The sequence below is a fragment of the Petaurus breviceps genome, unplaced genomic scaffold, assembly GCF_028583685.1.
Source record: "Petaurus breviceps papuanus isolate PSGF00001 unplaced genomic scaffold, PetGlider_PUasm1.0 91041, whole genome shotgun sequence".
Classification (NCBI taxonomy): domain Eukaryota; kingdom Metazoa; phylum Chordata; class Mammalia; order Diprotodontia; family Petauridae; genus Petaurus; species Petaurus breviceps.
Window position 1 is genome coordinate 10,811,855 of NW_027187400.1, and position 17,415 is coordinate 10,829,269.

At 41.3% G+C, this 17,415-nt stretch overlaps 1 protein-coding gene across 1 annotated transcript in view; it reads right to left on the bottom strand.

Moving 5' to 3' along the window:
• Window positions 1-17,415, bottom strand: part of ZBTB40 (zinc finger and BTB domain containing 40) — an 85,323-nt gene that overhangs the window by 54,516 nt on the left and 13,392 nt on the right. The window lies entirely within an intron of this gene.

The window sequence follows — 17,415 nt, forward strand, 5'->3', positions numbered from 1 at the left end:
CAAATCAAAACAACTCTGAGGTATCACATCTCACCAGTTAGATTGGCTAAGATGACAAAACAGGAAAATGACAAATGCTGGAGAGGATGTGGGCAAACTGGAACACTAATGCATTGTTGGTGGAGTTGTGAACTGATCCAGCCTTTCTGGAAAGCAATCTGGAACTATGCCCAAAGGGCTATAAATACTTTCATACCCTTTGATCCAGCAATACCACTCCTAGGGTTATATCCCAAAGAGATCATATAAATGGGAGAAAGACCCATATGTACAAAAATGTTTATAGCAGCTCTTTTTGTTGTGGCAAAGAATTGGAAATTAAGGGGGTGTCCATCAATTGGGGAATGGCTGAACAAGTTGTGGTATATGCATGTTATGGAATATTATTGTGCTATAAGAAACGGGGAGCAGGCGGTCTTCATATTTACCTGGGGAGCCTTAAAAGAACTGATGCTGAGTGAGAAGAGTAGAACCAGGAGGAATTTGTACACAATTACAGACACAACGTATGTGTGATGACCAACTTTGATAGACTGGACTCTTCTCAACAATGCAGGGATGTAAGTCAATCCCAAAAGACGCATGATGGAGAGAAAAACGTGCATCCAGAGAAAGAACTAGAAAGAACTAAATTTATATCCAGGTGGAAGCAAAATACCTGATCTTTTTCGTTCTCTTATTTGATTTTATGTCCTCTTTACCATTTTTCATTCCAGCTGGCACAATCCATCCTTATAACCTGACCACTGTATAATGTGAAAGTATTTACAGATCCTATACTTGATTATAAGACGCCATGGGGGGGAGGGGAAGGAGGGGGACAAAATGTGAAATTCAAGGAATTGTGGAATTGAATCCTGTAAACTAAAAGGAAACAAACAAATTAATAAATTAAAAATTGAATTAAAAAAAAAGAGAGTATAAAGGCACTAAGAAGTTAGGTGTACAAAGCTAGTATGGAGAGTTAGGCCCTGGAATCCCCATTCCCAAGTCTCAGGCCAAAATTCATGGGGGACAAAAGAAATGCCAAAAGATTATAAATGGGTCAAAATGATGACTCTCCTTAACAAGGGAAAGACACACACACACACACACACACACACACACACAACTTTGGAACATAAACTTTGGTCACTTTGATGCTTTTAGGAAAGCCTCACTTTATTATCTTGAAGCTTGGGTAACTATTAGTCAAGCATCTAGTATTCAACATGATGCAAACACCTGGAAGAATATGACATAGTGACTGATAGGCGCCAACAAAGTTTAAGAACAAACTGTGTTAGCCTAATTTAATTGCCAAAAACATGGACAATGAGATAAAGGAAAAGCAATATATATATATAATGCATTTGGACTTGCATCACACTTGTGATTTAAACTTTAATCCATAAAAACAAGGAACATGTGGTGTGTACTTTACCAGCAAGTGAGTAAGCAGATGACCACAAAATTATATGCCCAAAGCACAGTCATCCCCAGTTCACCGTTAGTCTGGGGGGGGGGGGTGTAAGTGGAAATGGGCTGTGCTAGAGGCATAACCCACAGGTCTTGAGTCTATTACCATGTAACATTTGTATTAAGTGACCTTAAAGTTAAAGCAGAAAACCAGGCTTGGCCAGTCCCTGGTATTCAGTTAAATAAGTTTACTACCAAACTATAATTACAACAGGAACAGAATTTAAAGTGAGGTCAACAAACATGAAGTAACAAAGGTCAACATAATGGGGAAAACAACACGACAACATCATCAATCAGACACTATAGCAAGACCATCTCCAGAAGCAGAAGAGGTTCAGGGTTCCTGGGACGTTCTAAACATTCAAGATCTACATAGTGCTCCTATTCAAATAGTATAATTAGCGCTGATGTAAGAATTTATAGACAGCATCTCTTTACATGTTGATCCTTTCCATAGTCCTGTGAAGTAGGGACTATTGTTATTCCCTTCTACAGATGACCAACCGTCACTTCGTAAAGGTAGAGTGACTTGCCCAGAATCACAGCACTAGTGAATCTGAGGAAGGATTCCTGAATCCAGGCCTTCCTGGATTTTGTGAAACATTATCTCTTTTAGAATTATGTGCTAGGAAGGAATGTATAATCATTGTGCCTAATTTGGGAGATCCTGAAAAGGGTCTGAAAAATAGGAAAGCAACTAATAAAACTACTGGGCATAGGTTGTTTTGTCAGTTAGTCATGTCCAACTCTTTGTGACCCCATTTGGGGTGTTCTTGGCAGAGATACTGGAGTATTTTGCCACTTCCTTCTCTAACTCATTTTACAGATGAGGAAACTGAGGCAAACAGGGTTAAGTGATTTGTCCAGGGTCACACAGCTAGTAAGGGTCTGAGGTCAGATCTGAACTCAGTCTTCCTGACTCCAGGCCTGGCACTCCATCTATTCTGTTAATACTCCATAGCTGCAAATCATGGAATACAAGATATGGAGTGGGCATGAATGGATTGAAGCATATTATCTGTGATGCAAAAGGTGCCCAGGAAATGGATGCTCAGAAAACGAACTGGGATGTAGAGTGTGAGGCACAGCTATGGACTGCCAGAGTGCTAATGTACGTGAAGTGGCAAAGACCTCGCAGGTATTGTAGATACTGAAGATCATGCAGAGAGAATTTCCAGAAGGGCACACAGAAGAACTGTACAGGAAGAGGAAGATTGCTATCTGCACTGCTGGAGAGAGTGCCCACAACCAGCCACAGGGACCCCCTGAAATTCTGCAGTTCTATCAATAATCCCAGAAGGTGGGATCTTTCATTTCTCCTCAAAGGGACACTAGTGAGTTAAGCAGACTGTCTAAGGGTGTAGTGCCATCTAAACTGCTAGTTTCACTGCATGTATCCTGGCTAAGGTAAATAAATGTAGATGTGTTTTCTTTCTTGTTCTCTTGTGGGAAGGTTATAGGCTTTGTGTAATGAGTGACTGAACTGAACTTTCTAGAGAGGCAAAAAAAATCCCCCAAAACCCGAGGAACACTGCATGTTGAGATCTCTAAGTGGAGTCCTGGAGGTGCCTGTATAGAAGCAACTGAAATTACGTTATTAAGCATTTACTGAAATTGCTAGGCTTGGGAAAATTGTCAAGGGTCCCGGGGGAAGAACATTTAAGCAACAAAAGAGCAGAGGAAATCCGGATGTTCCTCAAAGGAACAATATTAAAGGCACAAGAAAAGACCGTCCTGATATAGAATCAAGATAGGAGGGGTGAGACACTTAATTGGTAGAACCAAGTGCAGCATAAAGCCCTGAAATGCGAATGGGAATTGTACACCAAGTGGAAACTAGGCCAGCTCGCTGAAGAGGAGTACAAAGAAATAGCAGGTGCTTAGAGGAGTCAACTCAGAAAAACACAAGTGAGAACCAAGATACAATTTACAAGAGACACGAGGTCTCTTTAATGGATGGGGAAGAAAATGACACTGAAAATACGGACTTAAAATACTCCTCCTCCCATCTCCCCCCACCCCCCATGGACTTCTACAACAGAAAAAGGTCAACTGGAGTGATGAATGCCTTGGCTCGAACGGTAAGATGTCACACTAGAAAAATGGACAGGTCTAGTGTTTAATTGAATAAACTGAATGTTATCACATTTATAAACCCAGGTGTGAGGCAGACAAGCCAGCTGGCTTCTGGCTGCCCACACTGGCTGTCATCACAGGAGAGTGGAGGGTGGAGGCTGTTTCTCCAGTTCTTACTTCTAGACCTCTACCCAAACCCTGTCCCTCCCCACCTCCCACCCCCACCACAACACTGTTATCTCTCTGTCCAGCCTCATCTCCCCCCCCAACCTTCTTGGTCCCAGGCCCTTTGGCCTGCTTTCCCAACCACTCTGAATGTCTTCTTCTGAATCTCTTTAAAGTCTACATCAAATTTCTCTTCCAGGCTGTGCAAAGCTGAACCACCTTCCTAGAGAAACCAGATTATCTTTCTTTTTGGTAGCCACAGGTTCCTTCTGATGGAAAATCTTTACTCTTATTTAATACTGTTTGTTATAAAGGGAACTGGAGAGTTGAAATTTCACTTTTCAGATGAAGAAACTGAGTCTCTGAGAGACAAAAGAATTTACAGAGCGGTGGTGGAGACAGAGAAGAAAGGTCTCTGACTGACTCCAGTCAAAATCTTTCCAGGAAGAATACTGCTTTTCCCTCAGAAAGGGAAGGATCACAATCACAAATGGGGTCACAAAGAGTAAAAGCAGGATGGTATAATGGAGAAAAAAGCATGTGATTTGGCATCAGAGGGCATGGAATCTCTGGACCAGCTCTGCTACTTACTGGCCAGGTGACCATGAGTGAATCCCCACACCTCTGGGCACTTCAGTTTCCTCATCTGTAAAATAATAAAAGTTGACAATCAAGGGTTGCAAAGCACTTTGTAGGACTATCTCAACTGGTCCTCACAGCAGCCCTGTGAGCTAGGTGCTATTATTATAGCACCTCATCTTACATATGAGGAAACTGAGTCTCAGAAAAGTTATCAGTACTTCCTACTTCACAGGGATACTGCAGAATAAAAGAGGAGAAAGGTGACTTACAAAGAATAAAAGCATTCTATAAATGTGGGGGAAGGGGGATTTAATCAATCACTCCATTACTTTAACTGCCTTAACCAGGTGAGGAGTTGAATTAATCTATCAAAGGCATTAAACTAGGTGCAAAAAGTCCTTAAGTCAGTTTGAAAGTATTGAAATACACTGAGGATAAAATGGGAGTGTACTTGGTTGAGTAGACGCAGCCATGCTCACTGGCCTTGTATAAAACAGCAAACTAACTCCAACACTGCTTGAGAAAAGGGGAGGGGATTAGTAAGAAGAGCCTCCCTTGCCCCTTTCACCACAGGATGACCTTATGAACTTTGAGGGTCAGAAAATCTAGACTGCTCTTCAGCATCCTAGCACTATCCCCAGGACAGCAGCGTTTAACAAGTGTCTGTATCAGAAGCCAAGGAAAAGGGAAGGTAACTTCAAGACTAAAGTTAAGGAGCCCAACAGGAAGCTCTAACACACCTAATGGGAACATCACGAGGGCTCAATGAAAGGAAAGGAGGAAAGGCCTTTTCAAAGGCCTCCCAAGGGTTGTGAATCACCCTCTTTGCCACATGTGCTAAGTTAGAGTCTGACCTCTGTACGCACTTATACTTGGGGAGCATGCCCTGGTCTGGGGGAATGTTCATCCCAGCTACTTTAACTATACACCTTAGTAAATAATCATCTCTAAAAGCTGGCTGGTTCACTGATATAAACTGATGATCAACAGAAGCAGCACACCAGTGGGTGTGGGGGACTGCAGCATTAGAGGAAAAAGTGGCTAGCCAAGATCTGCAGCCGCAACCTGCTGGTCCAAGCATATACAGAGGGAGGGAGCCCAGAGGAAACATGATCTATTTCATGGGTTTCAACTCTTGTTATTCTCTTCTCCATTAAGCCAACAGTCATTTAGTTTCCTACAATCAGTTTGTATGGCCAAGTAAAAGAAAAAAACTTTCTCACAACATAAATGACACCAGGACACAAGCAACTGAGGTACCTACTTGAAAAAGACATGTAAAGGTGCCTAAGAAGCTGGCAATCACTGGAAAGTATCTCAGGAAACTCACAAGACCGCTGAGGTTAGAAAAGGATGAATATTGCGGTAGCTTGGTGGCACAGTGAATAGAGCACCGGCCCTGAAGTCAAGAGGACCTGAGTTCAAATCCAGCCTCAGACAGTTAACACAAAAACTAGCCATGTGACCTTGGGCAAGTCACTTAACCCCAACTGCCCTACCTTCCCCTGTCCAAAAAGCAAATAATAATAATAAATAAAATTTAAAAAAAGATGAATATAAATTTTGGGCATGACAGATTTCCCCGATTCTAAAGGAAATGTCATTTGGTCCCACTAACCCCTCCCCGCCCAATTCTGACCATGCTGAACAAATGGACATGTGTCTTCCCAAGGTCAGAATGGCTCTGCCCACACACCTGGAATTCAAAGACCTTTTAGTCTGGAGTTGCCCTGGAATCTATTCCAGTTAAAGGATGGTTCTAAGGTCAAAGTAGCCTCTGGAAGACCCAGCAATCAATTATGGAATTTTTCTCAATTACTGAAAAAGAACCAAACTGCCAACAAAAAGCACTGATCTCAACTTGGACTTAATGAACTTGGTCTCTAAGTCTTAGGAGGTTTGGGTTCAACTTTCTTTCACAGTTCCACTACTTTTCACTTCATTCACTATGAGGAGTTTATTCATTCATCAATCATTTACCAAACCATCTTAAACAGTTGGAAAAGACATTAGAAGTCATCCAGTTTAACCTCCTCATTTCACAGATGTAGAAACTGAAGCACAGAGACATTAAATTACTTGTCCAGGGTCACAGAGGGAGTAGATGGCACAGTCAAGTTTGAACCCAGGTCCTGACTCCTACTACTCTTTCTAAGGTATCATGTGAAACCAGACAAAGCCCTGTCCTCTTTACTCATATTTTATTAAATGAGAACACTTCTATACAATCATAAGGATTTGCTGAGTGAAATGCTGGTTTAAATACCATATCTATACAAAACCATTTAATTTTCTTCCTGATTATCACCTATACTTTAGACAGCCCATCACCTAGGATGTCTCTAGCAGAGCCATCTGTATCACCACACCCAGTTCACTGTAGCATACCCAACCACTACATCACAAAAACAAAGAATCTCTGGGATGGTAACCTTAGAGGTCCAAATCCTTCCTTATCTCTGCCTCTAAGGATTCTCATCTTTCTTTAAGGATCAGGTCAGGTGTCACCTTATCTGTGAAGTCTTCTTTGATTCCTGCCCTGCCCTCTTGTCTCACAGAAACCAGGTAGAGACCAACATCTTATACCATATATCAAGATAAGGTCAAAATGGGAACATGATTTAGACACAAAGGGGATATCATTAACAAATTAGGGGAACACAGAAAAAATTACCTGTCATATCTATGGATAGGGGAAGAGTTCATTACCAAACAAGAGATAGAAACGATCACTGGAGGTAAAATGAATCATTTTGATTACACTAAAAAGGCTTTGCACAAACAAAACCAAGGCAGCCAAAATCAGAAGGGAGGCCAGAAAATAAGGGGAAAAATTTACAGTCAAATTTCTCTGATTAAAGGTCTCATTTCTTAAATATTTGAGAATTGAGTCAAATTTATAAGCAAAATTAAAAAATTGATAGTCAAAGGAAGAAATCAAAACTACCAATAGTTAAGAAAAAATGCTCTAAGTCACTAATAATTAGAGAAAATACAAATTAAAACAACCTCACACCCATCAGATTGACAGAAAAGTAAAATAACAAATGCTGAAAGAGCTGCAGGAAAACAGGTACACTAAAGCACTGCTGGTAGAGTCACGAACTAGTCCAAACATTTGGGAGAACAATTTGGAATTATACTAAAAACTATAAAACTGTGCATACCCTTTAACCTAGAAATACCACTAGTAGGTATGTACCCCAAAGAAATCAAACAAAAAAGGAAAAGGACCCATATGTGCATACATATTTATAGCAGCTCTTTTTGTGGTGGCAAAGAATTGGAAACTGAGGGGATCCCCATTAATGGGGAAATGGGTTAACATGTTATATGACTGTAATGGAATGCTATCGTACTGTAATAAATGATTAAGGGGATTGTTTCAGGTAAATTTGGGGAGACTTCTTTGAACTGATGCAAAGTGAAATGAGTGAAACCAGGAGAAAAATGTACACAGTAACAGTGATATAATAATAATAATGAACTGTGAAATACTCAGCAACTCTGATCAATACACAAACCAAAACAATTCCAAAGGATTCATGATGAAAAATGCTATCCACCTCCACGTAGAGAACTAATGGATTCTTGCAGATTGAAATACTTTTCTTCTCTTTCTTTTTTGAAACATGGCTAATGTGGAAACAAGTGGCATTATGTTTCTTGTCTTCTCAACAGGTGGGAGAAGGGGGAAGGTAGGGAGAGAATTTGAAACTGAAAAAATAAAAATAAAATGATTCTGAGAATGAGTCCACAGGCTTCACCAGACCACCAAAGGTCTCCATGGGGAAAAAAAAGGTTAAGAACCCCTGCTTTAGCTGAATAGGAAATCAATGAGCCTTGGCATGTACCTTGAATACTGTGATATACTTTACTAACCATGGGAATATAGCCAAAAATAATTGGAATATATTGTCACAGGCTTAGAGGTCCAATTCAGTTCAGTACTTCAAGGTTTTCTGACATGACCCAATCTCCTGAGGGTTTTGAATTGCCCTACTGTGCATGAAACCACAAACCGGGAATGACTCTAAGCCAGTCCAACCTCCTGGAATCCTTGACACTGTGATGACTGTATGTTGATGGACCACCCCCTACCTCAAGTCAAAATGGTCCTGGCCCAAACCAAAAGAACCTGAGAGTGCAATGAGTTAATGAATAAGCAGTTAGTTCCCCATCAGTGCATGTGACTTGCTGTTACACTTATTAAATTTCTCAAAAGCAGTGTGGTTTTTGCATTCTAGCACCTAGCAAAGTATCCTGTGTGGCAGACACTGAACTTAATTAACATTTGCCAAACCATCTCTACATCTATTGTCTACAAAAGGTTAAACTCCTCAGAGGTTAGCATCTGAGGACACAAATCCAGTCTCTTCCCAACCTTGGCTCCTAGTATACCCCTCCAGCCAAACCATTGGTCACCTACACACTATTCTGTCCTCCTTCAAGATAAAAAATAAAAAGGGAGGCAAATTATAAGGACACAATATGCTTACAGCGTCCACCCCTGCCTGACTTGGACATTCTCAATAGCGTATGGTCTCTTCCCTAGCCCCTAGAGCTCAGCCCTTCCCATTTAGGGCTTCTCTGTTTGGCTCCTCACAAAGTCTGCTTTCTTTCCTAGTTCCTTTGAGCTTTTATGTAACACCCAATGTGAGCTTTCTCTAAACACCACTAAAGAAACAGACAGCTGTTGTGCATCTCTGGTTTTCTAGTTTGTTCCAGCATAGGAAGCACACCTCTCTGGTTATGTGAGTCTCAAGACTTTAAAGTCCAGCAGAGGTCAGTTCACTCTGACCTCCTAACTCTGAGCTTCCCCCAGACTAGCTTCTCTATTCTTCTTCTGGTCTTAACTAACTCAGGGGTGGGAAACACATGTGGCCTTGAGGTCACAGGTTCCCCACCCCTGAACTAAATGCCCATACTTCTTTTCTCCCTTTGTCCTCACATACCTTTCACACACTGCCCTGCCACCTCCTAGCTCTATCACAAATGATTATTTCCAATTATGTACATTAACTATGAAAAATGAATAAAATAGCTCCTTATTCAGAGTCAAAAGAGTATGACCAAAGTCAATTCTACAGACAATATGAATTGACATTCTTAGTCAATATCCAGTTGATTCCCCTGAACCTATGACAGTCCATAGAAATGTCTAGAAACTTGGGTTTTAGTTTGACTCTATGATGACTGTTCTGTGCTGGCAAGTCACTTTCCCTCCTTGGGCTTGAGTTCCCTTGTGAGACAAAGGGCTTGGATCCCAGACAGGGTAGGAGTTAAGTCGGTCAATAAACCTTAATTAAGCACCGTGGATATAAAGAAACACAAAAGAGTCTCTTTGGGGGCAGCTGGGTGTTGCAGTGAATTGGGCACCAGGCTTAGAGTCAGGAAGACCTGAGTTCAAATTTGATCTTGGACACTTACTAGCTGGGTGACCCTGAGCAAGTGCAAGTCACTTAACCCCTATTTGCTTTAGTTCCTCCTCTATAAAATGGGACACACTGGAGAAGTGGCACACCACTTGCCAAGAAAACCCTGTCGGCAAAGTCCATGAGGCCATATAGTTAGACACAAACAACAGCAAAAAGAGTTTGCTCTCAAGGAGCTTAGAGTTTACCAGGGGAGAGAACATGCAAACAACTACGTATAAGCAAGATAGATACAGCACACACAGGAGGTAATCAACAGAGGAAAGACACTAAACTTAAAGGGAATTGGGGAAGGCTTCCTGTAGAAGATGACATTTTAGTTGGGACTCAAAGGAAGTCTTGGAGGTCAATAGTCAGAGCATTCCAGGCAGAAGGGATAGCTGAAGTCAGGAGATGGAATGTCTTGTTTGAGGAATAGCAAGAAGGTCGATGTCAGTGGGTCACAGAGTACATGGGAAGAACAAGGTATTAGAAGATTGGAATGGTGGAGGGAGGGGATAGACTATGAAGAGTTTTGTACACTAAATTGAGAATTTTATATTTGCAACTGGAGGTTATAGAGAGTCACTGGACATGTAATATGATGAGAGATCACTTTGGCAACTGAATGGATGATGGACTACAGTTGAAAAGAGACCTGAGGCAGGCAGACCTTCCAGCAGACTACTATAGATTACATGAAGTAATGACGGCCTGCACCAGGGTGGTAACAGTATGTCAGAAGAGAGAAAAAAAGAGCTTGCCAGAGATGTTAGAAAGGCAAAAATCAACAGGCCTTGACAACAGATTGGATATGGGAGGTGAAAAGTAAGGAATAGAAGATACCTCCTAGGTTGTAAACCTGGGTAACTAGGAGGCTGGAGTCACCCTCAATAGTTTTAAGAAGTCAAGAAGAGAGGAGGACATGAGATGAAAAGATATCACATTCCATGTTGGATGTGTTGAGCTTAGAGATCTACCGGACATTGAGTTTGAGATGTCTATTAGGCAGTTGGAGATGTGAGACTAGAGGTTAGCAAAGAGCTGGAATAGATTTGAAAATCACTGGCAGAAAGATGATAATTAAATCCATGGTAGCTGACTGAGATCACCCAATTAAATAATAAAGATGGAAAAAGGGCCTAGGACAGAGCCTTGGGGAGGTAGGGCACTCATGGATATGGAAAAAGATCCAGCAAAGAGGACTGAGAAGGAGTAGTCAGACTCCTACCTAGGAGAACTAAGAGAGAGTAGTGTCATGAAAAACCCAGAGGGGAAAAAAGAGTATCAAGGAGAAGGTGGTCAACAGCATCAAAATGTCAGAGGCTCAAAGAAGGGTAAGAAGGAGAAAAGGCCATTGGATTTGGTAATTGAGAAAACATAAAGCAACTTTGGAGAGAGCAGTTTTGGTTCAATGATGAGGTGAGAAGCCAGACTGTAGAGTTACAAAGAGAGTGAGAGGAAAGGAGTGGACCGATGGCAGGAGGCCTTCTCAAGGAGTTTAGTCACATAAAGGGAGGAGAGCTTCAGGACAACAAGTAGAAGGGATGGGTGGATCAAGTGATCTTGAGGATAGGAGGGACATGGGTATGTCTGTAGGCAGCAGGGAAACAGACAGTAAACAGGGAGAGACTGAAGACAAGTGTGAATGGGGATGATAGGGGAAGCAATCTGTTGGAGAAGACCAGATGGAATGAGGTCACTTGTGTATGGAGAGGGGTATGTCTTAGCAAGAAGAGAAGGGTCACCTCACTATTTTGTCATTTGTCCTTTGTTTTCAAAGTGGACCAATGGCATTATGGGACGATGTCTTCACTGGTGTATGAACTGGATTTATGTGAGGCAGAGTTTCACAAAGTCATCAGTCTCACTCTCTCTTCCATAGTCCAGTGGCAACACAAAAGTCAAGAAGACTGGTGATGAAACAAATTGTTCTCATTCACTTTTTCTGCTGGTGGAAGTCTTCCCATGCTTGGGGTAGACATCCCATAACTCACCAACAGTTTTGTGACCTGTCTGTTGGTTACCTTCAACATGGCTTAGCCTGTTGTAATGGGAATGTAAATTTGTAAGATCTTCCCTGCCCCAGGCTAAAGTGCACCTGGAGCCTGGGGCGGGAAGCTTGTTTTTCAGTAGATACTTCTTGATTGGCCAGTGGGTCAATAAGGTAACAACATTCTCTGAGCCAGGAGAAGGCTATATAAGCCCTGATGTGTAGCTTTGTTTTGGGACTCACTTTGAGAAGTGTTCTGTGATTTGATCTGAATTCTGGGAAGCCGTTGTTGAGAGTCCCCCGGCTTTGAAAAACCCAGATGTGGAAACCCAGATGTTGACTGGGTATGGATGTAATGGTTGGACAGTTTGGAAAGCTGTCTACTTGATCTGTTAATGTCTTGATACTTCTGCCTGTATACTTTGAAGTTCGGGGTGCTGACCTTTTTCCCCTGAATGAGGTAAACGATATATGTTTGACTGATTAAAGTAAGCTTGTTAACCCATTTTGAGTTGCTTTCCTTTAACAAAGCAGATCCAAGAACCTGTATTGGCAGCAAGCCCTGAGGACGCTTGGTGTGCTTGCTGCTACACCTGTCTGCTAAGAAGGTTTAACTCACTGCTCATGCTACAAATTCTTGAAGCCATAGGTGAGAGTTGGGTGACAGGTGGACACCAAAGGTGGATAAGAAGCCCTGAAAGAAAAGGGAAGCCCTCACATGAGAAACACTAATCCTCTTTACCCCATACCCCCCACCTCACTTTAAAAAACAGAGGTGAAGTAGGAGATAGTGGCAGAAGACATCTAGGTGATGTGAGATGAGGAAGTGGAGAGAAGAGGTAGCTCTAAAAGAATGGGCTCAATTTTTTCAGGAAAATATGAAGCAAGGTCCTCAGTTGAAAACATGTGAAGAGGAGCCATGAGAGGTTTCAGGAGAATTCTGGAAGAGCTTGTGGTGAGTGGGACAGTGAGTTAATTAAGGAGGTTTAAAGAATTGCCTTGCAGCACTGAGGGCTCAGTTGAGGTTATATGATACAAATTTGTGGTAGACCCAGTCAGTAGGATTTTATGATTTTACAATAGAAGTAGAAGTACTCTAAAGCTGAGAATCACACAGGTAAAATTCTGCTACATAGGTCCTTGAAAGGACAGTACGGAGTGGAACTGGTTCATCAAAGGGCCAAAATGGAGGAAAATATAGTTAGTGATGGAGTTAAGTGCTGGTAAAGAACTGAGGGTCAAGGGATTAGTTTAATCCCTACACTACTCTGTCTCTGTCTCTGTATGTGTGTATGTATGTATATATAGTACATATATATAATATATATATATATACTCTTTATGTGCATATATCTCTGTATGTGTATATATATACATACATACATATATACACATGCTTTAATCATTAAAGGGTATGAACAAAGTACTGGGCTTAAGGTTAGAAGGCAAGGAGAGAGATGGAATGACAAGAGAATGTGATTAAAAAACGAGAACATAGAAACAGGGCACTTGTGGGTGATGGCAATATCAAGGTATGTGTGTAGTTGAGGTTGGGGTAGAGGAACAGGTCATGGGAAATTGTAGAATTGTGGGCTTAGGGTGCTTGAGAGAGGATCAATATATAGGTTGAAATCTTCTAAATGAGGGTGGAAGTTGAGGGGAGAAAGATGATGAGCCATTGAGGAAAGTGAGGAGTATCTCAGTATCCCAGGGGCTGGTAGACAATAACTCCCAGAATTCTGACTGGGTGGTAGATAGGGCCTGAGTGAACCTCAAAGGAGAAGTTACTGAGTGATGGTGAGAGAGGGAGAACCTACAAGTGGCGATGGAGAGTACTCCAACTCCCCCATCCCACCACTGAGTGGGGGGGTGTCGGGGCACAGGAGGAAAGAGTGAAAGTGTAACAAGTGCCAGAAAGAGTAGCCAGGTAGGCTGTCATCAAAAGTGAACCAGGACTCAGTAGGAGCCAAAAGATGGAAGGAGTAGGAATAGAAAAATATAAAATGGAAGCCATGTGTATTGTTTTCCAGAGACCCCAGTGGGAAGGGAGGATAACTTTGGAGGGGCATATGGGGCGGAGGGAGGCTGAAGGGTATGGGAACAAGGGATTTGAAAGTGGGTAATAGGGAATGGGATTTGAGTGACTGCGAGTGGGGGGGATGCACCAGGGTGGAGTCATTCCCTGAGGAATGAGTTTAGGAAGATTTACAATGTCCAAAGGGGTTTGCCCTCATGTTAGAGCCCTCTTAAGGTCTTAGGCAGTTTAAGTGAAGGAACAGGTACTTGGAGCTGAAGGAATAGTGTCACATTCTGTAGAGGGCCAGTACTGAGCCAGTCCAGTCATGGGTAGAATCTGGGTCGGGATTTCCCTAGGCCATGCTCCTCATTGTTGCTCAGGGTGATTGGCTTGCCATCTTTCCTTGTTTAGTAAGGGAACAGGGCATGACTACTTAGAAGTGATCACACGTGCACACAATGGAACAAAGTACTAGGAGGTAGAATACCAGATGCAGTCACTTTTGGTTTATTAGTATATAAGCCTTTACCCTCAGATAACTAAATGGACTGCCTAGACAGCTTCCCGCCTGACTCGTGTCTCATCATTCCCACACTCTCACGTTTGGCCGAGCCCCTTTGGGGAAATTCAGCATCCCCCAAGGCAGAAGGCCAAGCAGACTTGATAGAACAGCCTTTTTCCTCTGCTCAAGAAGGGAGGAAATATGATGTTCAATGGAATGCCTTTTCCCCTCTTCTTCTGGGAGGCTGGAGAACAGGGAGGAGACAGCCCACTGGACGATATTTTTTCCCCTTACCTCAAAGGTAGGAAACTGGTTCCCAAAATTTTACAATTCTGATTAATGTAATAATTAAACTAATTGTAAATGGCCCAGTTTCTTTATAAATGAGTAGAATTACACCTAAACAAGTGAGATAATATTTAAAATACTGAGTTCAAATTAAGGAAAACTCTGAATAAAATTTTTTAAAAACTCAGATTTTTTTTAAAGCCAGTAAAATTTTTTATTGGCCTCATCTTGAAAAAAAAAATTCACTGTTTCTTAAACTTCAATCAAGCTTTCCTGTAGCAAGGGCAGCTGCAGGCGGTGTACCCCATTTGTAAATAGGTCAGTACCTGCCTGAGCACCCTAACGTGAGCATGAATGCCCAGTTGTGGAAGAAACACTGAAACCACAGAATACAGCAAGAAAAATGTGTCAGTATCACCATGCTTTCTTCCTACCAATTCAAAAGTTCTTCTCTTGTAAACATTAATTATCAAAAGCTTCCAATTTCTTTTATAGGAAGACATCACTACAGCCCCAGTTTCAGAAATGAAAGAACTGAGCTGCCTTTCCCATACACCAAACAGTTGACAGAGCCAAGAATCCAGGAGCTGTTCTATGTTACTGCTGTTCTTGCTCAAGTACTACAGCATGCTTAACCTCCCTGCTCTCCCCAATCTGGTAACCTCCACTTTAAAATGATACAAAGATTAATATTTACAAATTCTCATTGTTCATAACTATTTCCTTACTAACCTTCACATAAGAGAAAGCAATCTATCTTAAAATTGCATTCTTTGTAGGTCAGAAATTACCATTGGAGTCAACTGATTTCTTTTTCCAAGCATTTTATTTCTAATGGAAATGGTCCTCTGAGAATATCCATGAATACCATGAGGCACAACATCGGTATTTTCAACATGATAAACTTCTTGTAATTCTGTTGCTTTCTGGCTAATTCATAGAGACTCACAACTTTTAAAGACTGTTAAAACAGAAGGTTTTACAAATGTTAAAAAAAAGTTGTTTTTACATGCAACCGGAAAATAAGATATACAGGCAATGGGGTATAGAAATACATCTTGCCCTACAAGAAAGCAGGTGTAGTATGGGGGGTATATAAGAGAGGGCAGATTGGGGGAAGGGGTATTCAGTATGCTTGCCATCTTGGGGTGGGGGATAGGGGAGAAATGGGGAGAAAATTTGTAACTCAAAATCTTGTGTAAATGAATGTTGAAAAATAAAAAATAGGAAAAAAAATAGGAGTTTTTAGGATGAGCATCATTTCCTGCCTTTGCTGGGCTGATACATGATACAGTTCATGAGGATTTCCAATAACTCTTTATAACTTGAAATAAAAAGAAAAAGTCTCACAAAATGTCCACCCCACAAGTAACTCAAAATTGCTATTAAATTTCACTTAATTCTAACCTTTTCATCTGGCACGATCAAAGATCTCACAAACCAATAACGACCCTGACATTTTGAAGCCCAACCTTAAATATTTTTTATGTTCCTTGGCTTTGTCAGTAGTAGGGACAGACATTTCTGTCACTTCTGGGCTTGATTTTCAGAGGTTACCTTCCTCATCAATGACAACATAGTGGTACTAGCTGGGTTCCCAAATTGCTTGTTCAAAGTTATCTGTCTAATAAAAAAGGTAATGAGGCCAGAAAACTAGCAGAGAATCTTAGACAACCACAAACCACAGTTACTGGAATAGGCTACTCTTCTTTTTAATTATATTTTATTTTTTTATAATTGACAAAAATCCATATTCTCTCCCATGCAGACCCCACCCCCACCCCAGCAATTTAGGAAGAAAGCTTTATAACAAACATTGTCAAGCAAAACAAATTCCATTATTGGCCATGTTCAAAAACTATATGCCTCTTTCTGCACTCAAAATCCATCAGGAAATTGAACAGCATGCTTTGGGAAAGGCTAGTCTTAAAAATGAATAAGGTAATAAGGAAGGGGAAAGAGGAGAGAGACAGGTGGGGTGAGGCCATCAAACCAAAATAATTTTGATACTGAAAAACTGTAGCATAGTGCATAAAGTACTAGACGTAAAGTCAGGAAGACTGGATTTCCAATCCTGTCTCAGACGTGAGCTGTGTGACCTTGGACATGTCACTTCACCTGTCTGCTTCAGTTTCCTCATCTATTAAATGAGGACAATAATAGCCCTTATCTCACATGGGTTGCTAGGAGGATCAAATGAGATAACTTATCTTATTACCAAGCTAAAAAGTACAAATGCTTACTATTATTGTTGTGTGTATAGCAAGAAAAGGGGAATGGTGAGGTTTCAACTTTGAGAAGTGGGAAAAGAAGACTATGGAATTTTCAGGGACCAGGATAAGCACTCCCTAGAAGGTTTGCTCACAATAACTCCAGGAGGTATGCAGTGCAGATATGATTATCCTCATTTTGCAGATAAGGTAACTAAGTCGTAAGTGAAAAGACTTAGCCAAGATCACACAGCTAGCAAAAACTGAGAGAGGGGACTCCAACCTAGATGTTCAGTCCTCTTCTTACTACACCATGCTGGTAAGGATGAAAGGATGGGCTGTACTTCTTACCATCTGCTTGGACTCTTTTCAAAGACACACAGCAGGTAAAATGGTCTTTCTCCCTGTATTTCTAATGGCAATAAAATCCTGGGACATGAACAACTCAACACTCTTCAAGCTTTTTCTAACTACCATCCTAAACAGATTATCCTTCTTTAGCACGGCTGACAGAGCTATTCCTAGTCCTCTCACTTTCTACACTGTAAAATTTTGCAATCTTTTTGTCTTTGAACATTTGAGGATTATCTTGATCTACATTATTTCTCTAGTACCCATCACTAGGGAATCTGACAAGAGGTTAGATTAAACACACACACACACACACACACACACACACACACACACACACACACACACACACACAC